The 9,368-nt window shown below is 47.8% G+C and overlaps 5 non-coding genes and 1 pseudogene across 5 annotated transcripts; all 6 read right to left on the minus strand.

The window, feature by feature from the left end:
- Nucleotides 1-2,014: 2,014 nt before the first annotated feature.
- On the minus strand, nt 2,015-2,227 carry LOC121311644 (annotated as a pseudogene).
- Nucleotides 2,228-7,359: 5,132 nt separating this feature from the next.
- LOC121311656 lies at nt 7,360-7,477 on the minus strand. Its single transcript, XR_005949410.1, has one exon. It is a non-coding gene; the product is annotated as a U5 spliceosomal RNA (small nuclear RNA).
- A 413-nt stretch (nt 7,478-7,890) lies between these two features.
- Nucleotides 7,891-8,083, minus strand: LOC121311618. The gene has a single exon (XR_005949383.1). It is a non-coding gene; the product is annotated as a U2 spliceosomal RNA (small nuclear RNA).
- A 202-nt stretch (nt 8,084-8,285) lies between these two features.
- Nucleotides 8,286-8,403, minus strand: LOC121311592. Its single transcript, XR_005949357.1, has one exon. It is a non-coding gene; the product is annotated as a U5 spliceosomal RNA (small nuclear RNA).
- Nucleotides 8,404-8,836: 433 nt separating this feature from the next.
- On the minus strand, nt 8,837-9,029 carry LOC121311620. The gene has a single exon (XR_005949385.1). It is a non-coding gene; the product is annotated as a U2 spliceosomal RNA (small nuclear RNA).
- Nucleotides 9,030-9,235: 206 nt separating this feature from the next.
- On the minus strand, nt 9,236-9,353 carry LOC121311593. Its single transcript, XR_005949358.1, has one exon. It is a non-coding gene; the product is annotated as a U5 spliceosomal RNA (small nuclear RNA).
- Between the last annotated feature and the right edge of the window lie 15 nt (nt 9,354-9,368).

The following is a 9,368-nucleotide window of genomic DNA, read 5'->3' on the forward strand; positions in this document are numbered from 1 at the left end:
GACAAAAACACTGCAGCTCTTTTCTCCCTATCCCTTAAGCCCCTTACATTTAAAGTTACTAGCTTGACATCCATCGAGAAGAATTAATGTGTCTCTGCCATCCCCATAACTACGACAACTTTAGCTATGTCATCCTGCTCCAAAAAATCCACTGAATTCTGTGAATCCGCATCTGACACTGCCACCCCCTGGCCACACTGGATAGGCTGTGAAGCCACACTGCTATTACTGCCACTGTCATCGTCCTCCTCTGATGGTGTCAACTCAGGTATCAAGGGAGAGCTTCCTGCTTCTGAAGGCTCAACACTAGAAACCTCTTCTTCTTCAAGTGCTCCATAAGAATTTGCAGTGTCCACCAGAAAAATTTTACTTTCACCTTCTGATAGCTCCTTACACTTTCTTTTGCCTGTTGCTCTCTTTGCAACACTCCAGTTTCCTTCTTCCATAGGGACAGACTGGCCCAGAAGCTGACTTCCTTCAACTGCAATACCCTCCCCGGCCTGAGACGGCAGCTCATCCCCCCAGGATGCACCAGGAGACCCAGCCGCATCCCCAGGTAAGTTGTCAGGTAAGTTTTCAGTTAAAACCTGATTTTCCCCTTTGTTTATGGTAGATGTTTCCTCTACCTCAGCTCTTGCAGTTGCTGTGACCTCCATTTCAACATCTACACCTGCCAGCTCCTCCGCTGCAGCCACAACCTCACTATCGGTTAAGGAGGCTGCCGGCCCCTCCTCTCGTTGTTTCCCGTTTGTACTCTCCATATCCTTTATGACATCCTCAATTGGACACAGGCCTACCACAGCCCCTGCATATGATCTTCCTCTACAGTCCCTCTTAACATGGCTTGCATCTCCACAATTATGACATTTTTTTGAATTTTTACAGTCATATGAAAAATGCCCTTTCTCTCCACAATTAAAGCATCTCAGCTCTTCACAGTTTTGATCACTGTGCCCATACTTTTGGCATTTTCTACAGAACGGAGGTTGACCTGAATACAGGATGTATCCATTAACCCCGCCCACTCTACACTTTGCAGGGGGATGCAAAAACCCTTGATATCCATTCGGGTCTTCCCTAAGGAGCACACTATATTGCCTCTGCCCATTCCACACACCCAAACCATCTCTCCTATATCTTGGCCCAGAAAGAACATCCATATATCTCCTCAGAAACCAAGTAACACTTTCATCAGACACATTCATGTCGAACAAGTTAATTGTTAGGACTCTAAAGTTTTTCCTTTCCCTGGACTGAACCTTAAAATGCTTCAAAGGTTCCACATTTTCTTTTTCTTTACAGGCTTGCAAAAGAGATTTAAAACTCATTTCACTCACCATAGTGACATCAAAGAATTCTTCTCTCCCGTTCCTCTGAATACCCAGAATCTCCTCCAAATTGGTCCTCAAAAAATCCATAATGATGGTGCGTATGAATTCTTCTCTTTCTGGCATTCCTTCATCTTCCTTTCCACGCCAATCAAATCTTGCAGTATTCTTCACTCCAGCCATGTTGTCTCTCCTCTCCCTAGCTCGGAACTCTCAACAATCTAGAACTGCGGTCAAGCCACTTGTTGTAGATCTTAGCCAAGAGGCCGAGAAGCGATGCCCACAATGGTTTTGGCCAAACGCCCCGGGCGCGGCCGCCCGCCGCAGCAGTCGTGGTACTTGCTTCTCGGGCGGGCGGAGGGAGGAAGGAAGGAAGGAAGGAAGGAAGGAAGGAAGGAAGGAAAGGAAGGATATGAAAAAAAAAAAAAAAAAAAAAAAAGAACGAAAAAAACGTCTTTTTCTCGCCGCTTTGCCGACGCAAGGGTCGCTTTGGGTCCCTTGCCACGAGGGAGGGTCTCCCTGGGTGGGTGGCAACCTCGCTCGCGCCTCTCGCCTCTCTCTCTCTCGCTTCGCTTCGGTCCTCGCTCGCTCTCTCCTCTCTCTCTCTCGCTCTCTCTCGCTCTCTCTCTCTCTCTATCTCGCTCGCTCTCTCTCTCTGATCTCTCTCTCTCTTTTGACCTTTCTGAGAAATGGGCACCGTTCCCGGAGGTACTGCAATACCGGGTCGATGCGTGGAGTGGACGGAGCAAGCCCCGCTTCCATCTCCCGCTTCCAAAAATCCATTTAATATAGACGGTCCCCCTATGGGGGACGTATCAGATATTAAACTGATAAGAACAGATTTTTTTTTTTTTTTTTTTTTTTTTTTTTTTTTTTTATAATAATCATTAGTAAGTTATTAGTGTTTGTGCATGTACCTTCAAAATACACCATTGCATTCAATACCAAAAAAACCCCACCCCCATATCCCTTTAATCATAGACACCCCCATCTCTAATTCTAAACACACTTTTCACAAACCCACTAAACCTTTCCACTTCTCCTTTGCTGCATTGAAACCCCACTTATCTACCTCCCACTTCACCCTCCCTCTGATATCACCTTTCACCCTCTCCACCACTCCCCTCACACTCCCCTTAACATTCGATTTTATTAACACCCCTCTTGAGTCCCACAGCCCCTTTTTCACCAAAGAAATTAACAACCAAACCAAAAAATTTACCCTCTTCCCCACTCCCCCCAGCACCAGTCCAAACATAATCTTTTCATAACACAGATTCACCCGAACTCCACACAAATCAAAAACCTTTCCCATCTCCCCCCACACCCCTGCTGCAAATGGACAGTCCCAGAAAACATGGCTCTGTGTTTCCTCAGCCATACAGGTGTCCCTAGGACAGAACTTGTTTCTGGTCAGCTTGTGCCTGTACAGGACCTCCCTCACTGCTAACCTTTTGTGAGCCCCCATCCAATTAAGGTCCTTTAAAATATTGTCCAGCCCCTTAGGCTGAACTGTTACCCACAGATTTTTTGACCCTACCTGCTCCCTACCTCTCCCTAGTTCTTCCCTAATAGCCCCATATAGTTCTCTGTGACTCAAGCACATCTGTCGTTCTTGGCACGCTACGTGCCTTTTAGACCACTTTACAGCATGCTTATAATGCTCTGGCATCTGCTCAGCCTTGGGAACTCTATTGTCCCACACAATTAAACGTCTCATGGGCACGGAAAACCAAAATAATACAAAAAACTGAAACTTATGCTGAACAGGTGAAGTTAAAGAAACACACAAATTACAAAAAAACAAACAGTCCAATTTAAGGGGAATATGAGGGACATCTCTGCCTCCCTCTTCCACAGGCTGGTACATCTGGACCCTCGTTATATATTCATACTTCCCACCCCACAGAAAATCAAATGTTATCTGTGTCATAGCCTTCCTAAGCTGTGCTGGCATAGGAAACACATACGATAAATATAATAATGAAGGCAGCATGTCTGCCTTAATAACTAAAACCTTCCCACTATAAGACAAGTTCCTAGTTTTCCACAACCCAAGTCTGACCCTCAGCCGAGATATTCTCTCACACCAATTCCTCATTTCGTTTCCCTCGTGATCAAAACTGACCCCTAACAATTTAAGTGCCCCAGAACAATTTTGTAAACCACCCAGGTCATCCTTCCTATCTCTCCACGTCCCAAAGAACTTTACTGTAGATTTTGCGATGTTTAGCTTGGACCCCGAGGCCAGAGCATAACGCTCAATGACCTGCAAGGCCCACATCCAACTGTGCTCTGTGCTCAAAAACAGGGTTGTGTCATCCGCATACTGGGAAATTTTCACTGTGCTCCCCCCACTGCCAGGTAACTGGAGTCCCACTATATTTTGATCTGCCCTGACCGCTACTGCAAAAGGCTCCATAAACAAAACAAAGCAATGGAGACAGGGGGCACCCCTGCCTTACCCCTGACTCTTGCCTAATCAGCTCCCCCAAAAACCCATTTAAATTAACTCTACTACCCACACCTGTGTACATTATATTTATCCACCTTAGAAAGTGTTCACCAAAACCAAATCTTTTTAAAATGCGAAATAAAAACCCGTGATTTACCCGATCAAACGCCTTTTCTTGATCAAGGCTGACCAGCATCAAAGGAAGAGCCCTGTCCTGCACCCACGAGATAGCATCTCTGATCAGCTGGAGATTCCAGAGGATCGACCTCCCTTCCACTCCACATGTTTGATCCTCATTTATAATCGAAGGCATAACCTTCTTCAATCTGCCCGTCAGCACCTTGGCGATCAGCTTGTAGTCGACCCCCAAAAGCGTGACAGGCCTCCAATTCTTTAACTCCTCAGGGTCTCCCTTCTTAAATAAAAGTGAAATGATCCCTTCTTTCATTGAAGCACCCAAACTCCCAGAACTAAAAATCTCATGCACTACCTCCAAAAAATCCTTACTTAACATATCCCAAAATATAACATAAAACTCTTTTGGCAACCCGTCCCCACCTGGAACCTTATTGTTTTTCATTCCCCTCAGTGCTTCTGTTAATTCCCTCAAACTGATAGGCTGCTCCAACTCCTCCCTGACCTCCTCTGGAACCCGGGCCTCCACCCTGTCCAAGAAGGAGTCCCCTACCCCCTTATCCACCTCCTTTTCCTTAAACAGGACCTGATAAAAAGCGGTGGCCTCCTGCAGCATACCAGCATTATCCTGCACTGTAATCCCATCACCTCTTTTTAAACTGTTAAATACCCTCTTACCTTGTGCACTTTTAATCTGTTTAAAAAAATAAGAACTACACGTCTCGTGCTTTTCAGCAAACTCTTGCTTCCCTTTAAACAAAAACACCCTGGCCCTCTTCTCACAATGCTCCCTTAATTTGGCTTTCAGTGCAGCACATTTGTCCCAATTAACATCTTCACCATTATTCCCTTTACTGTACAGTGCTTCCAATTCTCTCTGTAACCTGAGAAACTCCCCCTTATCCCTAAAAGCCCTAGCCCTACAATATCCCTGCGCTAGAACCTTTATCTTTATTTTCACCCCTTCCCACCAGTCAATCACAGAACTGAAATACTTTTTTAAATCAACCCATTCCTTATAAAAAAATGAAAATTGTTCTCTAAAATCCTTCTCTCTAAGTATGTCACAGTTTAGTTTCCAGAACCCCTTGCCAAACCCAGGCACTTTGAAATTAACAACTAAAGATAACCTATGGTGATCTGAAAACCAAACAGGAGAGACTGTAGATGAGATAAGTGACAAACTCCTAGCTACAAAAAAATAATCAATTCTACTTTTAGACCCTCTAGAATTTTGCCAAGTCACCCCTTCTTTACCAGGATTACAGTACCGAAACCCATCCACTAGAGAAAACTGAGAAATTAATGCCTTCAAATGAATTAAACTAAAATCCTGCGATTTCTCAAAAGAAATGTTAAAATCCCCCCCCAAAATAATTTGTCTATTTGACATACAAACCGTCCCCAAACCCACCAATAAATCTTTCCGCAGCCCTGGCTCAGAAGGAGCATAGACATTAATGAACCTTAACTTCTGCCCCCTCCAATCCCCATCTACCACTAGAACCCTCCCCTGAACTAAAGAAAATGCATCTACCACTTTAATGTCCCTATCCCCAAACAAAATCCCTACCCCTGTAGAGTGTACCCCTCCCACACTCCATCTAGACTCCCCCCTCCCCCATTCTTTAGAAAACAAACTAATATCCCCACTATCCTTTAAATGCACCTCCTGCAGGAAACAAACAGAAAAAGCTAAATGCTGCAGAGAGGCAAAAACAGCAGCCCTCTTCACTTCATTCCTTAACCCCCTAACGTTCACGGTCATTAGATTAAAGACAGACATTTCACACAAAAAGAGAGAAAAAAACAAAAAACAAATACAAAACAAAAACAAAGGAACTAGACGCAGTTCAATTCAAGTCCCCTCTTTTCTTCCTTCAACAAGTGCATACTCCGATCCTCCTTCCCCTGCACTGTCCTGGTCAGAGCTGCTCTGCTCCTGACTACTATGCCCCTTACCAAGGGCATTACATTCTGCTTGTAGCATATCCAAAGTGTCCCTAATGCCAGAGCTGCCTGAAGCACACTCACTCCAATCCTTGATAATCCTTTCCTCCGGCAGTTCATCCAAAGCCTCCCCCTCCTCACTGACTGACAAAATGTCAAAAGGGTTAACAGAGAGAGGGATTCCCCCTACCTTCTTTTTGCCAGCAGTTTCAAATGGAATCTCTGATGATTCCGGCGTGTTTTTCCGCTTACCCATTGCATTTCTCCAATGCTCCTGGTTCCCTGGAATTAGTTCACTGCAGCTAACCGCGGATACTGAAGCTTCTTGACTGGATCCGTCTTCAGTCTCCGGCACCTCTTCCATTGCCTGCGTGAAAGTCAAGTCCGGCTGCGACCGGTCCTCCTCCACGCCCTGACCGGCTGGTTCTTCCTCTGTCGGCTTTTCACTCCGGACCACATCTGCATACGTGGATTGCCTCATAGGACATTGTTTAAACAAATGGCCCTCTGAGTCGCAGATGCTGCATTTCTTCCCCACTAAACAGTCTTTAGCTTCATGACCGGCACCCTGACAGTTGCGACAGATCACATTATCGCATAAAACTGCTAGATGCCCAAATTTGCCACACTTTCGGCAATGCTGAGGCTGCCCACTATAGAATAAATAACCTCGATTCGGCCCAATGGAGAAATTGGCTGGTGGATGTTTGAACCCATCGTACCCATCAGCATCAGGTTTTAAATCCACACGAAATTGTCTTTTACCCGTCCAAATCCCATTCTTATCTCTCAATAATACACCGCCAGCAACAGACGAGCAATATCGAGAGAGAAAGAGTTCCACATCATAATCGCTGACATAAGGGTTAAACATATGAACAGTCATTATGCGGTGTTCCTGATGCCACAACGACTCCACCGTATAAAAAGATAAGGGTTCCACTGCCGACTTTTCCTTGCAGGTTTTGAAAAAGGTTTCAAAAACCAATTTTGTCGTAAAAGTTACATCCACAAATTTCAGGTTGTTATTTACCTGTAAACAGAAGATCTGAGTAGGCACAAGCTTCAGTTGATCCATGATGACCTTCTGCACGAACTGGTCCCGATCCAAAAAGTCTCCTTTATTCTCTTCCTTCCACCTCAGACGAACGGTGTTCTTTAGTCCAGCCCCCTGGGCCGACCTTGATGAGGATCTAGCCGCCATCCTCACGTCACCTTCTCTTTCTCCAGCGATCAAGCTGCGGTCAAGCCACAAACTGGATCTTAGCCAAGAGGCCGAGAAGCGATGCCCACAATGGTTTTGGCCAAACGCCCCGGGCGCGGCCGCCCGCCGCAGCAGTCGTGGTACTTGCTTCTCGGGCGGGCGGGCGGGCGGGCGGGCGCGGGAGGGAGGGAGGAAGGGAGGGAGGAAGGAAGGAAGGAAAGGTGCCGGGCTCCAACGGGGGCGACCGCCCTTTCTGTGCTCGTTCTGCTTTTAAACTCCAGGTGGAGCCCCTCCCTGAGGGGAAGGGCTGTCCAAAAATTGGATCGAACTCGTAAATGCTCCTCTCCACGGAAATCTTTAGTAAAAGGCGAAAGATTCATTCGAGCTGTAGAGAAGCCGGAGCGTGCCTTTGCTGGTGGCCGAGCCCTTCCGGCCGGCCCAAAGGCCCAAAGGCCCTCCCCTCTGCCAAGCGGCAGCGAGGCCACGCACGCAAAACAAAAACAGGGAACTCCTCCCAAAACGCATCTGCCGTTCCGCCCCGGCGAAAGGGCGCTTTGCTGCTGCTGCTACACTGGCCTGCTGCGTGTGTTAGGCCTGCCTGAATATGAAATATATGAAAAAAAAAAAAAAAAAAAAAAAAAAAAAAAAAAAAAAATGAAAAAAAAAAGAGCGGGAAAACGGCGCGTCCCAGGAAAGGGGAGGTGGGGAGGGAGGGAGGGAGGGTTAGGGTCTCTCTCTCTCTCTCTCTCTCTCTCTCTCTCTCTCTCTCTCTCTCTCTCTCTCTCTCGCTCTCTCTCTCTCTCTTTTGACCTTTCTGAGAAATGGGCACCGTTCCCGGAGGTACTGCAATACCGGGTCGATGCGTGGAGTGGACGGAGCAAGCCCCGCTTCCATCTCCCGCTTCCAAAAATCCATTTAATATAGACGGTCCCCCTATGGGGGACGTATCAGATATTAAACTGATAAGAACAGATACTACACTTGATCTGAGCCAAGAGGCCGAGAAGCGATGCCCACAATGGTTTTGGCCAAACGCCCCGGGCGCGGCCGCCCGCCGCAGCAGTCGTGGTACTTGCTTCTCGGGCGGGCGGAGGGCGGGCGGGAGGAAGGAAGGGAAGGAAGGAAGGAAGGAAGGAAGGAAGGAAAGGTGCCGGGCTCCAACGGGGGCGACCGCCCTTTCTGTGCTCGTTCTGCTTTTAAACTCCAGGTGGAGCCCCTCCCTGAGGGGAAGGGCTGTCCAAAAATTGGATCGAACTCGTAAATGCTCCTCTCCACGGAAATCTTTAGTAAAAGGCGAAAGGTTCATTCGAGCTGTAGAGAAGCCGGAGCGTGCCTTTGCTGGTGGCCGAGCCCTTCCGGCCGGCCCAAAGGCCCAAAGGCCCTCCCCTCTGCCAAGCGGCAGCGAGGCCACGCACGCAAAACAAAAACAGGGAACTCCTCCCAAAACGCATCTGCCGTTCCGCCCCGGCGAAAGGGCGCTTTGCTGCTGCTGCTACACTGGCCTGCTGCGTGTGTTAGGCCTGCCTGAATATGAAATATGAAAAAAAAAAAAAAAACAAAAAAAAAAAAAAAAAAAAAAAAAAAAAAAAACAAACGGGAAAACGGCGCGTCCCAGGAAAGGGGAGGTGGGGGGGGGGGAGGGGATCTCCTCTCTCTCTCTCTCTCTCTCTCTCTCTCTCTCTCTCTCTCTCTCTCTCTCTCTCTCTCTCTCTCTCTCTCTCTCTCTCTCTCTCTCTCTCTCTCTCTCTCTTTTGACCTTTCTGAGAAATGGGCACCGTTCCCGGAGGTACTGCAATACCGGGTCGATGCGTGGAGTGGACGGAGCAAGCCCCGCTTCCATCTCCCGCTTCCAAAAATCCATTTAATATAGACGGTCCCCCTATGGGGGACGTATCAGATATTAAACTGATAAGAACAGATACTACACTTGATCTGAGCCAAGAGGCCGAGAAGCGATGCCCACAATGGTTTTGGCCAAACGCCCCGGGCGCGGCCGCCCGCCGCAGCAGTCGTGGTACTTGCTTCTCGGGCGGGCGGGCGGGCGGGCGGGCGGAAGGAAGGAAGGAAGGAAGGAAGGAAGGAAGGAAGGAAGGAAAGGTGCCGGGCTCCAACGGGGGCGACCGCCCTTTCTGTGCTCGTTCTGCTTTTAAACTCCAGGTGGAGCCCCTCCCTGAGGGGAAGGGCTGTCCAAAAATTGGATCGAACTCGTAAATGCTCCTCTCCACGGAAATCTTTAGTAAAAGGCGAAAGGTTCATTCGAGCTGTAGAGAAGCCGGAGCGTGCCTTTGCTGGTGGC

This window comes from Polyodon spathula, unplaced genomic scaffold, assembly GCF_017654505.1.
Source record: "Polyodon spathula isolate WHYD16114869_AA unplaced genomic scaffold, ASM1765450v1 scaffolds_3279, whole genome shotgun sequence".
Lineage (NCBI taxonomy): Eukaryota > Metazoa > Chordata > Actinopteri > Acipenseriformes > Polyodontidae > Polyodon > Polyodon spathula.